This window comes from Lissotriton vulgaris, chromosome 2_2 (genome assembly GCF_964263255.1).
Source record: "Lissotriton vulgaris chromosome 2_2, aLisVul1.2, whole genome shotgun sequence".
In the NCBI taxonomy this organism is placed as follows: domain Eukaryota; kingdom Metazoa; phylum Chordata; class Amphibia; order Caudata; family Salamandridae; genus Lissotriton; species Lissotriton vulgaris.
Window position 1 is genome coordinate 95,240,407 of NC_141688.1, and position 14,787 is coordinate 95,255,193.

The window sequence follows — 14,787 nt, forward strand, 5'->3', positions numbered from 1 at the left end:
GATGGCCCCTATGATGAAGCATGTCACCCTGGGGAAACCCTGGTGAGTGAGGGGACTAAAGAAAAGGAAAATTCTTTCCTTTCTTTTAACAAAACATTTTGATTCCAACTCCAGTGAGCGTTGCGTATACTAGACACTAATGGTCCAGGCTCTTGACCTTTGTTTTCGAAGGTTTTATGTTGACAGTTAAATATAGGAGGGTGAGCCTGGTTCCTTTTTCCCTCTTTCTCCCCCCCCCTTTTTTGAAAATAAGGGTACAAAATATGCCACATCTGAGTAGGAAAAATCCTATTCATTTGCTGTTGGTTAATCAAGCTTGAAAGACACATTGTTATTAATTGTGCATAACATCTTAGTGCCCTTGGAAAGCTCTTCTTTACTAAAACAATGACTGAACCAGTAGATAATGTAGTACAAGATCTACATATCTCAGCCAGAGAAAAAGATGCAGATGCAATTCACATTGCAGAAAATGTTATGAATGCCGTTACCATAAAACTAGGTGCATATGATTTAACAGCCAGGGGTGGACAAGTGACATTCATGATTGAGGCACACAAACCATATAGAACAGAGGTATACTATTCATGGGTTACATTCCCTGTTGCAAATGCACTAACAAAGACTATTCAATGCTACATATACGATGAAATACCGGAAGAATATTTCACCTATGAGGACATTGAAGCTCCACTAAATTTCCAGGAACCCATATACTGATTTAAAGGTGCCCTCCACCATACAAGAAATAGAGTAAGACTCAGCCCTCTCAAAAGAGATGGAGCAACATGGCCGGTATTAGCGTCCTACAAACCACAACCTGACATTGAAACTATGCCAGGAGGAGACTTACTCTCACTTCATAAAGAACTGATAAAACTGTACAGAAATATGACACAGTTTGTGATGAGGACTCAAATGGTTCAGCCAGCATCGGCTACAATAACAGGTCTAATTCAGAATTCAGCATTTAAAATAACACCACAAACGTTACATGCAGTAATGGGTAAAGTGCCCGCAAAACGTAAACAAATGGCATTCTGGGTAGCTCAAAAAACACAGCTAGAAGCAGTATTCCTGAATACAAGCCCATTTGAAAACATAGTATGCTAACAATCTGCTTGCCCATGGGGATAACACCACAAATAAATGATTGTACCTCTTGGGGTACCGTTTTTGCTGCCATATATATAACCAGAACTCATGGTATCCCATCGTTAGCAGTAATACCAGATGTATTAAGACAAATACAGAATGAGTATGAAGTAGAACCTGCTTTAAAGTTAGGGATGAAATTACTTGATAATTTTGCCTAGGTATCAGCTATAATATTAGCAAATATTAAGGGGGCAGCAGCACATGTGGCAATCCGTCACCAACTAAGGGACTTCAGTCCTTTACAACAGGAACATGAATAACCCAAAATAATAGAGACTGCATATGCAGAATTAGGCATAGACAGTTTGGGGGGAAAAGCAGTAAAACTTCAGCTGATAGTTGATCCAGAAAAGGAAACTTTCAAGCAGGCACCTGCTTCCTTGAAGAAGAAGTGGGACAATAACAAAAAGCAATAGAATAAAGAAAATAGATCTCAATCCAGAGGTAGGTCATCAGTAGGACTGGGCCGTGAAATTTGCTCGTTCGTGGAGTTTGTGGACTTTTCTGCACTCCTCACTCAGTGGAGTGCAGAAAAGGTAAGGAAAGGTAAGTTCGCGAGTGCGAGCTCCCGCTTGGGCAGAATTTCTAACCGAGCACCAGGAATACCAGCAAAAACTGCATTTCGCTCTGTACTCCGCCACTCGTGGAACTTATTCAGAAAAGGGGGTGGTGATGGACAGAGTATCTGAATCAAGCAGAACACTCCTACCCAGTCAACAGATCAGGGCTTGATCCATCACCGTTTTTTTAGCTCACTGCACCATCCCAGCTCAGAACCTGGCTACATGATGCACTGGGCCAGGGACAGACTAATTTGCATGTAGCCAGGTTCTGAGCTGGGATGGTGCAGTGAGCTAAAAAACGGTGATGGATCAAGCCCTGATCTGTTGACTGGGTAGGAGTGTTCTGCTTAATTCAGATACTCTGTCCATCACCACCCCCTTTTCTGAATCGTATTGTCCACCATAAGCGTGGAAGGGTATGCTCAGATGTGAGTCCCTTGCTCACTGCACCATCAGGATTCAAGCAAGCCGGGCCGAAGACGGCTGTAATGCCAGAAACCGGTCCCCGGAAGCTTGTTTCCTTTCCAGTAAAAGAATTGGGTTGGTAGTTTGGTCTGCCCTGTTCCCATGATGCACTGGGCCAGGGACAGACTAATTTGCATGTAGCCAGGTTCTGAGCTGGGATGGTGCAGTGAGCTAAAAAACGGTGATGGATCAAGCCCTGAGCTGTTGACTGGGTAGGAGTGTTCTGCTTAATTCATATACTCTGTCCATCACCACCCCCTTTTCTGAATCGTATTGTCCACCATAAGCGTGGAAGGGTATGCTCAGATGTGAGTCCCTTGCTCACTGCACCATCAGGATTCAAGCAAGCCGGGCCGAAGACGGCTGTAATGCCAGAAACCGGTCCCCGGAAGCTTGTTTCCTTTCCAGTAAAAGAATTGGCTTGGTAGTTTGGTCTGCCCTGTTCCCATGATGCACTGGGCCAGGGACAGACTAATTTGCATGTAGCCAGGTTCTGAGCTGGGATGGTGCAGTGAGCTAAAAAACGGTGATGGATCAAGCCCTGAGCTGTTGACTGGGTAGGAGTGTTCTGCTTAATTCAGATACTCTGTCCATCACCACCCCCTTTTCTGAATCGTATTGTCCACCATAAGCGTGGAAGGGTACGCTCAGATGTGAGTCCCTTGCTCACTGCACCATCAGGATTCAAGCAAGCCGGGCCGAAGACGGCTGTAATGCCAGAAACCGGTCCCGGGAAGCTTGTTTCCTTTCCAGTAAAAGAATTGGCTTGGTAGTTTGGTCTGCCCTGTTCCCATGATGCACTGGGCCAGGGACAGACTAATTTGCATGTAGCCAGGTTCTGAGCTGGGATGGTGCAGTGAGCTAAAAAACGGTGATGGATCAAGCCCTGATCTGTTGACTGGGTAGGAGGGTTCTGCTTAATTCAGATACTCTGTCCATCACCACCCCCTTTTCTGACTCGTGGAACTTAGCAGAGTTTTTTTGTAACTTCGTGGAGTTCTGCGTAGCAAAACTCCACGAACTACGCCCAGGCCTAGTCTTCTCCACAGGAGCCCTCCCAAAGGTGGTATAGCCTTAAGAATAGGGACAATACTAGAAAACCTGACAGGTATCAGGATACTGAAACACGTTCTTCTTGTTCCTTTCAGGGTTCAACGAAAAACTCTGAGAGGGAAGAATGGTCAGACAGACAAGAAGAGCGTGCAAAGTCCAGAGACAAGCAACACGCTCCAGAGTATACTTCCAAAAAAGAAGACAAACCAAAAACAAAACCTTAATTCAAATAGAAGAAAGTTGCAGGTCTAAAGATCAGACATGCCCAGAATACTGAGGACTCAACTACTGAAAGGGGAATGGGCTCTGACGATGCTAGATAGTACGGCAGAAGTAAAAACAGCTCACCAGAACCTGATGGAATTTCCGGTGACAGCGGACTTGAATGATTATATCACGGTGGAAACACCTGAAACTAGGGTAAGCGTCCCCCATAAGTTATATGAAATAACACTCCAGATGGAAGAGGACAAGCCCAGGAAAGTTGGAAGGCGCCTTTGGGAGAATTTGACGTTTGGCTATGACATTCTTGTAGCTGAAAAAGAAAGGCCACCAGCATTTGTTATGCATTGCCTTAGGAGTAAACAATAATTTTGCAAGCCTTTTCCTACCCTGTTCCCAAGTATCTAAAATTCACATACGCACAGGAGTGGGCGGTAGCCCTAGATCCCTGCATTGTATCGAAACCATGTTGGATGGGATGAGGATTCAAGCCGCCACATAATACCATTGAAAACGACTACGACTCCACAGAGGCAGTATCCAATAAAGCAAGAAGCTAAAAAACAGGTCAGGGAGATCTTAGATCAACTTGAATACCAAGGGGTGATTGAAACTTGGGCCTCTCAAATGACTAATCCTTTGTTTCCCGTAATGAAACCTGACAACTCATATCGTCTAGTCTTGGATTACAGACAATTTAACACTTGCACAAAAACATTTGCAGTACAAAATGCACACAGTGCATTCAATAATGAATAACATTGTGCGGAAAAAATACAAAACCACACTAGACATCTCTAATGGATTCTTATGCCAAAATATAGCAACTGAAAGCAGGTATTTAACAGCATTCTCCACGTTAGGTTCCCAGTGTCAATATTGTTGAGTTCCCCCGGGGTATAGGAATAGCCCGGGGTTATTCTCAGCCAGAGTAACTGAATTACTTTAAAATCTGGATGAAGAGGCATTGTCCTCTGTAGATGATATTTATCTAACGGATGATAGCCTCGAGGAACACTTGACCAGTGTGAATACCATAATATTGGGATTCGCCTCTGAAGGCTATAAATACCATTTTTGAGAAATCCCACCTCAATCTCGTATTTCTGGGATGTGAGCTCTCAAGTGAAGGAGAAAGCTTAGCAGATAACGTTTTATAAAAGTGCACGCTGCTCCAACCTCCGAAATCATTGAAAAATTTTCAATCAATCCTGGGATTCCTGAATTTTGGCAGAACAAACATTATCGTTTACGCAGAAAGGGGTAAACCTTTCTACAATCTAATAAGATCTGATTTTTCAGTTAGGAAATGGATACAGGAACACACAGATATCTTATGTTCCCTACAAGTGGAAATGAATGCATCTAATCATTTAAAAACAAGCATGAATGTCCACAACCTGGTGATTCATATAGTTGCGGGTCAATCAGGGTGAACCTACCTAAAATACAATGAAGGTGAAACAATATCAATAGCATACAAGTCACATTTGTACACAAATGCTGAGATGTGTGTCTCATTAACAGAAAGAAATCTGACAGTGGTGCAGACTGCTGTAATGAGAGAAAGAACATTGGCTCAGGGGAAATGGATACTTGTCATGACTCCAGTACTGGCCTTAGAGCCTGCGACAAAGGCAAGCGTCCCTAATGCAAAAGCCTTACATCCGAGATGGCTGCATTGGGCTAATTCTCTCACTGCAACAGACATAGACTATAGGTACGAACCAAGTCTAAAAACACAAGCATTCCTGCAATACGAACCAGAATATCCTCTCATGAATAAAATATTGCCTCTAGATCAGTATGAATACATAATTCACACTGACGGACCTGCTCAGCCGGCCATTTGAAGTAAACAACAATACAGCGCTGCATGCGCAATCATTAAAGGACACATGCAGGATGGAAAATTTAACCCAAATTGCACAAAAAAACACAGTCTCTAGGAGATTGCGTGGCACAGCTAGCTGAATTAAAAGCTACGCTACAGGCATTGGTAAATACAGATCGAGAATTCCTCACATTAATTTTGTGACATTCATTTTACTGTGTACATTCATACAGTGAGTACTCACAACACTGGGTCCTAAACGATCCAAAAGGTGGCCCCTTTAAGCACAAAACGCCATGGGAACAGGTAGTGAAGTTGAAAATCGAACTACTGAGAACTCACGTGATACACACACTGAGTCATACACGTGATGGCGTTCATGTTGAAGGGAATTCATTGGCTGATGAAGGCGCAAAGGGAGCTGTACACACGGCTACCGTAGCTGCATTTACTTGTTCAAAAACGAGAATAGACGGTGAGATTATGGTTGCAATTATTGCTACACACAATACCAAACATGGATCGCAGATTAGGTTTAATATTAACTGCACACGAGGGCCTGGGTTCCACACATGCAGGGGTTACGGCGACTGTTTTCTTGCTGAAACAACAGTATTAGTGGCCACGATTAACAAAACAGACTTAAGATTATGTCTTGATATGCGACATCTGCCTGCAGGTGAAAGGCTCCACCATAACACGTCCAGCTCAGACACCATTCTTAGTATCAGACAAACCACTCACATGTGTTTATTTGGACCACTGCGGCGCCTTACAAACATATGGGGCATACAGGTATATAATGATTGCAGTGGATTCCTGATTGAGATTCCTAAGGGTGTGGCCCCAGTGCTCGGCTGACGTTCGAACTGTTATAAAATATTTGCGAGTCTTTATAGGGACCTACACAATTGGCACATTACATTCTGACCGTGGCCCCGCGTTTAGCTCTCAGGCTTACAAGAAAGCCATGGGAGGTTTGGGTGTAGCATTGCAGTACTCCTCTCTGTACCATCCCAAGGGGAATACGGTTGTGGAGAGGAAAAACCGGGACTTAAAGCAATCTTTAACAGCTAGAGTATTAGGTTTGGGTAGTAGTTGGGTCAAACATTCATATGGAGCCTTGAACAACATGCCAAAAAGTTCTCTAGGGGGTGTCACTCATTATAAGGTCCTATTTGGGACAAGAATGTGGGTACCTGATCTTGATTGTGAAGGTACAGTGGCAGATGAAAAACCTTTTGGCATCCATAAATGTTTGGCTGTTTTAAAGGATCTGAATGAATCCAGGTCACTACAAAGCAATGTCCTGGTAAAGATGACCTCCACTGTCAAGGCAGTCATGGCAAGACCTGTCTGGGTCCCAAAAGTTGGGGATCTGGTCAGACAAAAAAGCGGACGAAAAGTAATTTGGGCCATCTTACCGAAAGCCTGTTCCTGTCCTGGCCGTTGAAGGAACAAGAAATGTACTTCTGCCGCCTCTTGCCAGGAAAAAGGAGAAAATATTTGTCTCCATTGACCTGATAAAACCACACTATGTGACTGATTCTAAATAGTGGGCCTCGTGGACTCCTGAGTACCCGACGCCCTGCTTTCGCTACTATATAGGGAGTTCAAACAGAAAGTCTCATCACGTTTGAAGAGTCCCCAGCACAAAATGATGGACTATGCAATAATGCCATGGAATTCGTTCTTCTTGAAAATGAAGTTCAAACCCAGATTCAAAAACAAAATGAAAGACAAATTTCTATTTGACCAAACACTGATGTCTATCTACGTCAACATGCCTCAACAGAGCCATCTACAAGTTCAACAAAACCTGCGGAACTACCAAAAATAGATCAAACTGCATCTGGCTTTTTTATCCACATCGATAATTTTTCATTGCATCCAAGTGAACCTGAAATGATGAAGCCCAAAAGACTTGTAACCAGCAAATCAAAGACTTTTTCATCTTTCTTAATCAGACATCCCTGGTATCACCTTGGATGGAACTTTGGGTAATCACCAGGATACTTTTCTTTCTTTTCAGGGTAGTCTTAGTAACTGTTTTTAGCAGGCTTATTAGTAGAACTTATCTTAGGTAAAGCTCTGCAGTATCAAAGGTGAATTTGATTCTGATACCTCACCTTTCTTCACATCGTGGACAAAAAGAACATTACAGTATTTCCTATACCTGATGGTATAGTGTGGGACAAAGTTGATTACGATATATTTGGTCCGAAAAAACTTTTAAAAATACCACATTTATTTAAAATATCCTTTAATGATACCATTACCTCTAGTACATACTCCGATGAGGGTGATTATGAAACTATAACTAATATGTTGTCTGGTTTTGAACAATCTGCTGCCTTTTCTAATAATGAAATGTTGGAAGACACATCCGATTTCAACACAATGTATTGCTATCAACATTATGGTCATCATGTTTTGCACAAATCTGCTAATCCCAGAAATATGTTCACATATCACCATTGGGAACATTGCCCAACACAGCCAAAAAGCAGTTCAAAAACATTTGCACAGAAATGTTCATATTTTTCAGGGTTTAACATGTCTGACCCAGACTTGTATTAAGGTTACACCGACATCAGCACCGAAAAATATGTTGACAAACACCAAACAGATTTACTCTGCTTCCTTTGTTACCCAGTTTTCTGAACAATGTTTCGAATTATGGAAAGGCACAATAGACACAAAATTAGTCTGGTGTTCTAGAGACTGGCAAGTCCAGGGAACAGAAGCGCTATTTAGAGCATGCCTCATTCCTCAGCAGATTATGTTTCTGAATGATACTGTGCAACAAACTACCTGTCTTGGCATAGACAAAATTAAGGATTTAAACGCACCTCGAATTCCAACACCATCACCTACTGAGGCTAACCTTACATCACGAGAAGGGATTACACTAGATGACATCATGCAATACAATAGATCAGACCCCAATTGGAAGGGATGGTGGTTTGGCCCACATACACTAATAGATGTCAGGAAATGTTCGAAGTTACAACCAACGGGTTTAGTACCCACAGGCCAGATCCACTCTATGTACTGAGAGAACATCCAGGGGTAAAGATGTCATATAGTGCTAGGAAGTTATGCCTAGATTGGCTAAAAACCTTAACACTAATACAGGTGAAACAACACTTATCCTTACTTACAAAGGATGTGGACGTATGGGATTTTTTATTGGGTCCTAGAAAGCCACATCGAAAACATTTCTATTATGCTGTTTATAATGAAAACTGGAAAATCTCCCTACAAGAAGCAGCGGAGAGGTTACGAGTAATATATCGGATTAACTTAGAGAAAGCTTTAGCCATAGTTGACAATGGTATGACTACGTTAACTTCCAGGATATATTCACTGGGCAACATTGTATCCTCTGCTATTGATGTCCTAGAGCAAGATTTGTCCATACTACAGCATGGGCAATAACAATTGCCTTCTATCATGTTACTGAGCGGAAAGCTGCAATCTTTGCGCACAGGCTATGTGCCTGGGGTTTTATCAACAGTACGTCTCTGTTTTCTACATACAATATGACAGAAAAACAGACAAAAATGGCACAAAGGGGAGCAAAATATACAATGATGCGTATTGAAAAACTGGACAGATTAGCTTTTACTGTGGCAGAATCAGTATCCACAGAATGGTTAATCCATTGCCATATAACTCTACCGGTCACAACTTTCCAATTTCAGTATTGTATAGAACAACAGCAGGCAGGCAGATATAAAGAAATGGGTAGGGAATTCATCAAGGAATCTTGGGAATTAGCGTAGAGATTTCGAAGCAGGAGTGTGAATCTAGAAGTGTTTCTATGAGGTACAAACTCTGAGAACGCTTTAAGTGGATCTCTCATATGCCAGGATATAATGCTGCACAGGGCCTGTAATGGTTCAATAGCTAGCTTATCCTGTCACTTGAGGGGTGCCCCAGCAGCCGTGATTACTCCAGTGTTCAGGCTACTTTCGAATGGGAGTTACTTGATGCTGAACTATCAAGGTTGCTGTGGGATGCTCACGGGCATCGCATGTCTGGTAACTGTTAGCTCCAGGGTTACTTGCTGTATGAAAATATTGTTTCCACCGACACATACTGTCAGGGAGGCACCGCTATGGCCCTCATTGAATGGTTCTTTAATACGGTTTGATACTTTGAGCAGAATGAAAGCCATGCTTCTATAGAAGACCGTACCCTTAACCTCCATGCAAAGGACTTTTGATCTCCAGATCGCAAGGTCCTCAGCTGAGATACAGGCACTAATACGTACAAACTGCCCCTTCCATTTCGCAGAAATGGTAAATTGTATCTTTAACATGTGTGATACGACGGGTATCGTCCACCTATTTAGGAACATAGGTTCAGGACTGTTAAGCCCCTTTCAGACGGTTCTCTGAGTTATATCAAACTTTATACACTCTGTATTCTGAAGCATTTTTGGAGGACTTCCGCTAATCCTATTTCTAATAGCAGGTATCCTGATTGTCATTTTATTGCTATGCAATGGATGCCCCAGTCACCAAGGAGATAGAAAAAGCACTCCCGGAGTGTAAATACTGTGATCGCATGGTCCAACATCTGGGCACACATCACCTGAGAGAACCAAGTGCATCTTGGTTATTGTCATTTAGAACAGTCTGGATGAACTGCATCTTACCTGTCCTCCAATGCCTGTTTTGCGGGGAAGAATGCATGTTGGATCTCTGTGTATCACTCCCATCATGTGCGTAATCGGACGTTGATGCTTTACTGAACCCGATAACGGCCCTTGTTCTGCAGTGTCCCCAGCCTATTCCAATGTTGATGGCAGCATTCCGTTGAGCCTCCACAGCTAGTCACGACTCCTGTTGGAATTTAATACCGACTTCTCAGCTGACACCGAGGTTTTGGATGACGCACAGGCTGCCCCAGCCTCGGCTGCAGGCACTACGGAAGATCATCTGTGCTCCATTGACGTAATCTGCGAGGTGTTACAGGGATCGTCGTCTGCGAAGGCAGGCAACAGTAATGTTGCAACTACCAGCCAGGACACTTAAACAATTGGCTCATTGTTTGCTGGAAAAAATTGCTCTTTTTTAAACAAACTAATATTGGAACTCAGAAATAAATTGACACTTTTCATGGACATGTATGGTTTTCCGACGCTTGTAGTAGTTCGAACTATACATACAGACATATTAGAGCTATGGCTTGAGTGACAATTTCCTTTTTTCCATTTTAAAGACTTTATAGATTTTTTAAACATTTTATTAGCACAGCTATTAATTTTTCCTGTAATTCTTTGTGTACCAGTGCCTAGTTAGCCTATTTGTATGTTTAGAATTTAACTATGTCATTCAGTCGGATGAGGAGTGGGTGTCATATTCCATATAGGTACACTAATATATGCTCAGGTAACATCATAACCCTTCACCTATATTCTCCCCTAGATTACATACATTACAGTTCTTAGGGACTGACCTTTTACCTAGATACAACACTGCACACAGAATGCAGGATTTTCCCTGGTCAAAGCCTCATACATTATGAATGAATGAATAGCATTTTTATACCGCGCAAAACTTAGCCCCAAGGGGCATCAGGGCATGAGGATTCTTGGAAGCACAGCAGGACTAAAATCTCCTGTATAATATCTATGTACAAAGCTCATTCCCAACGTCATCCTAAGTCCGACAAAGTAATACAGCGAGGTAGAACCCTCAGGGAGACCTATGGGTATATATACATCACAGCTAAGACAGGCAGAGGAGACCAGGACTTCATAGTCGGCACACTGACTAAAAATGCTGAAGTGCCTGCATGCAGATACTCCAGCTCGCAGTGGTCTAACTTCCCTTGCGGAGTGTCCAACCCAAGACCATGACGAGGTCCCACAGTCTCTCAATCCAGGTAATGTTAAGCCAAGAAGGGATTCTTGGCTTAACACCTATACACATGCTAGTTACACTTAGGTATATCTAGTTAGGGAAACATCGTAGGAGTACACACTTTTATTATCATGTATTTTATATACTAGTATGTATTCATGATTATTGCAAGATGGTAGAACTCTATCATCCTTTTACTTTCATAGTGCTTCTAATCATTTATATCTGTTACTGTCTAGTGGTTGCTGCAACTCATCTATTTTGTACTTGAAAAAAGACTGTTCAATAATTGCTTATTGAAAAACATCCAGACCGTTTGGTCTGTGTATCTCTCTAAGACTGAGTGAGCACGAGTGACTGAGCGAAAAGTAGTACACTGTTTCCACGGTCTGAGGGATCAGGGTTGTCATGTTCGAAGGTTGTTAAGAACTATTCTCTTCTTAGTAAGACGAGATTCTAGTGGCACTGTGACCTAGATGATACAGAAGGCCAATATACTCGGTGGGAGTGTTTCGTAACAGTCTGACACCAATCCTACAGTGTATGTCATCCGAACGCACAGATCCTGTATAGTTTTATAGGAACTACACAACAAGAGTCTATCCACACAATTTCTAATGTGCCTCATTGCCATTACTGCAGTCTGCCCTCAGAATCTGGCAGGTATTGATTCTCCCCTAAAATCCATTCTCTGCTCGTACTATAATTCACATACTATTTTCCAACCTCTCCCCTCCTGTTAATTATGCCCCCACAAAACAAAAAAAAGTACAACAAATAACCATTAGAACAAGCGGTAAAAAGTTGCCAAAATTACAAGGACAAAAACATTTAAATAAATGTTTTACCTTAATAAATTTTTAATAGGGTTGTTCAATTGTACATAATGTCTTCTTGGTTATATATAAGGTAACAAAAATGCTTATAACACATTTTTATTGTAACAAAGTCAATAGCTCTGGTTAAATACTTATATGGTACCAAAGGTGAGACCTATTGGCTATGCCAATGTTTGTTTATTATAATTTCCAATGCAAAAATAGGAGGCAAAGAATCAGTCCACATTCCCTCTAGTCGCAAATAGAACCCTTGCATCCTAGAAATTGCGCTGCAATTCCAATTCATTCCTATGGGTCTCTTGGCCCATTGAAATGAATGGAAAGCCAATCCTTATTTGCGAGTCGCAAATAAGGAATGCATAGGAATCCCAAAATATTTGCAGATTCCTACATATGTTGCATTTTGCGAGTCTATAATAGCGAATAGGTAAAAGTCGCTATTATAGACTCACAAAATGTAATGTTGATACATTTCTCCAATAGTCCCCTTACATTCCATGTGGTGACGTTTATATTGTTAGCATGGGGTTGGCTAGTGTCAGTCATTGTGCATAGTAAACAGGTGTAAGTGCTGTATTTGTGTGCATCTAACCTGCATCTTAGGTATGGCATCAAGGAATAATTTATTGATCAAAGACATCAATAGACCAGAAGGAATATACCTCTCTTGCCTCCCCCCCATGCACCAACCCCCATTTGGTTGTTGAACTAACATTCCCCCCCAAAGAAACATCTGAGAATACATAACTGCATGCACACTTGGGTGCCTATTGAGATCACAGCCCAACACTGCAGTCCCCAGTACCAGATCCTATTTAGCTATTTAGGAACAGTTAGCTGATAATTGTGGCTGAATAATGCAAGATAAGTCTCAGTTAATCGTTAGTTGTGTCTATATAAGTGCAAGCCTCGTCTTACTGAAAGTGTGTTGCAGTCTCAGGTATCTACATCCTCAGAGTGATACTCTGAATCAAGGGACGTCATTAGTGCATGCTGTTTCTTAAAGTGTCTGAGAAACTTTGTAGCTGCCCCTGCATCGTGTCCCGGGTAGCAGTCACCCAGGCTGACCAGCTCACGATATGGATAACATATTTATATCACCATCCTTGACAGCTTTGAGGCTACTACCTGGAGTATAATGACGGATGATGGACTCTCGCCTCGAGAGCTCCTAACAACCATTTTGGGCTGGGGCTCTCTAGCAACTACTGCCCATGTGAGGATGTCTACTGCACATGCAACACCTCATGCTTAGGAGCAGGAACATTTGGTGCATAATGCTTTTCACACATTGTTATACATTGCAAAATTTTAGAAAGTTCCACACAAAGACCAATAAAATATAAATAATATTGCATGCTCAAACAACCTAATGAGGTGACCCGTAGGGGTGGCAGTGAAATGTTAGTCCGGGGGTACAGGTCCTCAAACCTGCACCTCTTTAGGAAAACAGCCTACATCACCACTGTAAATGTTCACCCTTCTCCCCCATAGTGGGTCTCTATTGCCTATCCTAATGTGTGGCACACTAGAGTGTTGTGGTCATGTGTGCATCTCTATGGAAAGACTGAGTCAAACCTGGCCATTTGGGAATGCTTGTGCAGTATAACTTCATAAAAAGACAATTTCTACGCAAGCATGCCTTGTCCATGGTGGGTGATACTATTGGCCTTGCTAGGGTGTGTTTTAAAGGGGATTATTAGTTGGGGTGGATGGAGGTTGACCACAAGTAATGGAGGGCCCAATTCACAAAACTAACTTAAGACAAAATCCTAAACCTACTACCATTTTGGGAGACAGAAGGCCCTTACTCATTTTGGTATTCACAGAAGGCACGTACTCATTTCGGTATTCACAGAAGTCATTTAGGAGTCCTAAAGTTAGGAGTTCTAACATTACTACTTCTACACTGAGAGAAATCCTAACTTTAAAACTTTCGGTATTCACAGAAGTCCTTAGGAGTCCTAAAGTTAGGAATCCTAACTTTACTACTCCTAAACTGAGAAAAATCCTAACTTTAAGACTTTCGGTATTCAAAGAAGGCATTTAGGAGTCCTAAAGTTAGGAGTCCTAACTTTACTATTCCTAAACTGAGACAAATCCTTATTTTAAGACTTTCGGTATTCACAGAAGGCATTTAGGAATCGTAAAGTTAGGACTCCTAACTTTACTACTCCTAAACTAGGAAAAATCCTAACTTTAAGACTTTCGGTATTCACAGAAGGCATTTAGGAGTCCTTAGGCCTCTGTGAATACCAAAAGTCTTAAAGTTAGGATTTTTCTCAGTTTAGGAGTAGTATAGTTAGGAGTCCTAAGTTAGTTCTGTGAATCGGGCCCAATGTCACTATTCTTGTTATTTCCTGTAAATGTTTTAATAACGTAAACCTGATTGTAACCCCTGCTAGCTATGGCACAGAGCAGACAGGCTTAACTAAAGAAAATGTGTCAAGCATATAGATTTACCAAACAGTTAAAAAGTCAAAAACACAATACAATATAGAATTTACACTCACTGAAATGCTGTAAGGGTCATTGGTGATATTATTATTCACTGTTTAAATGCAAAAATAAGTGTTATAATAGTGCCAAATAGTGTTACGCTCCAACCTTGGTCATTAGGCTGGCACATCAAATGCAAATTGAACAATTGATGGACAGAATGTTGAACAATGTCAAACATTCACCCCAGTACTGAGATCTGTGCCTAAATCCATTGTTTTTGCTCCCCATGCAATTCCAGTTTAAACTCAGCCATATGCAAATCAGCATTGACCCTG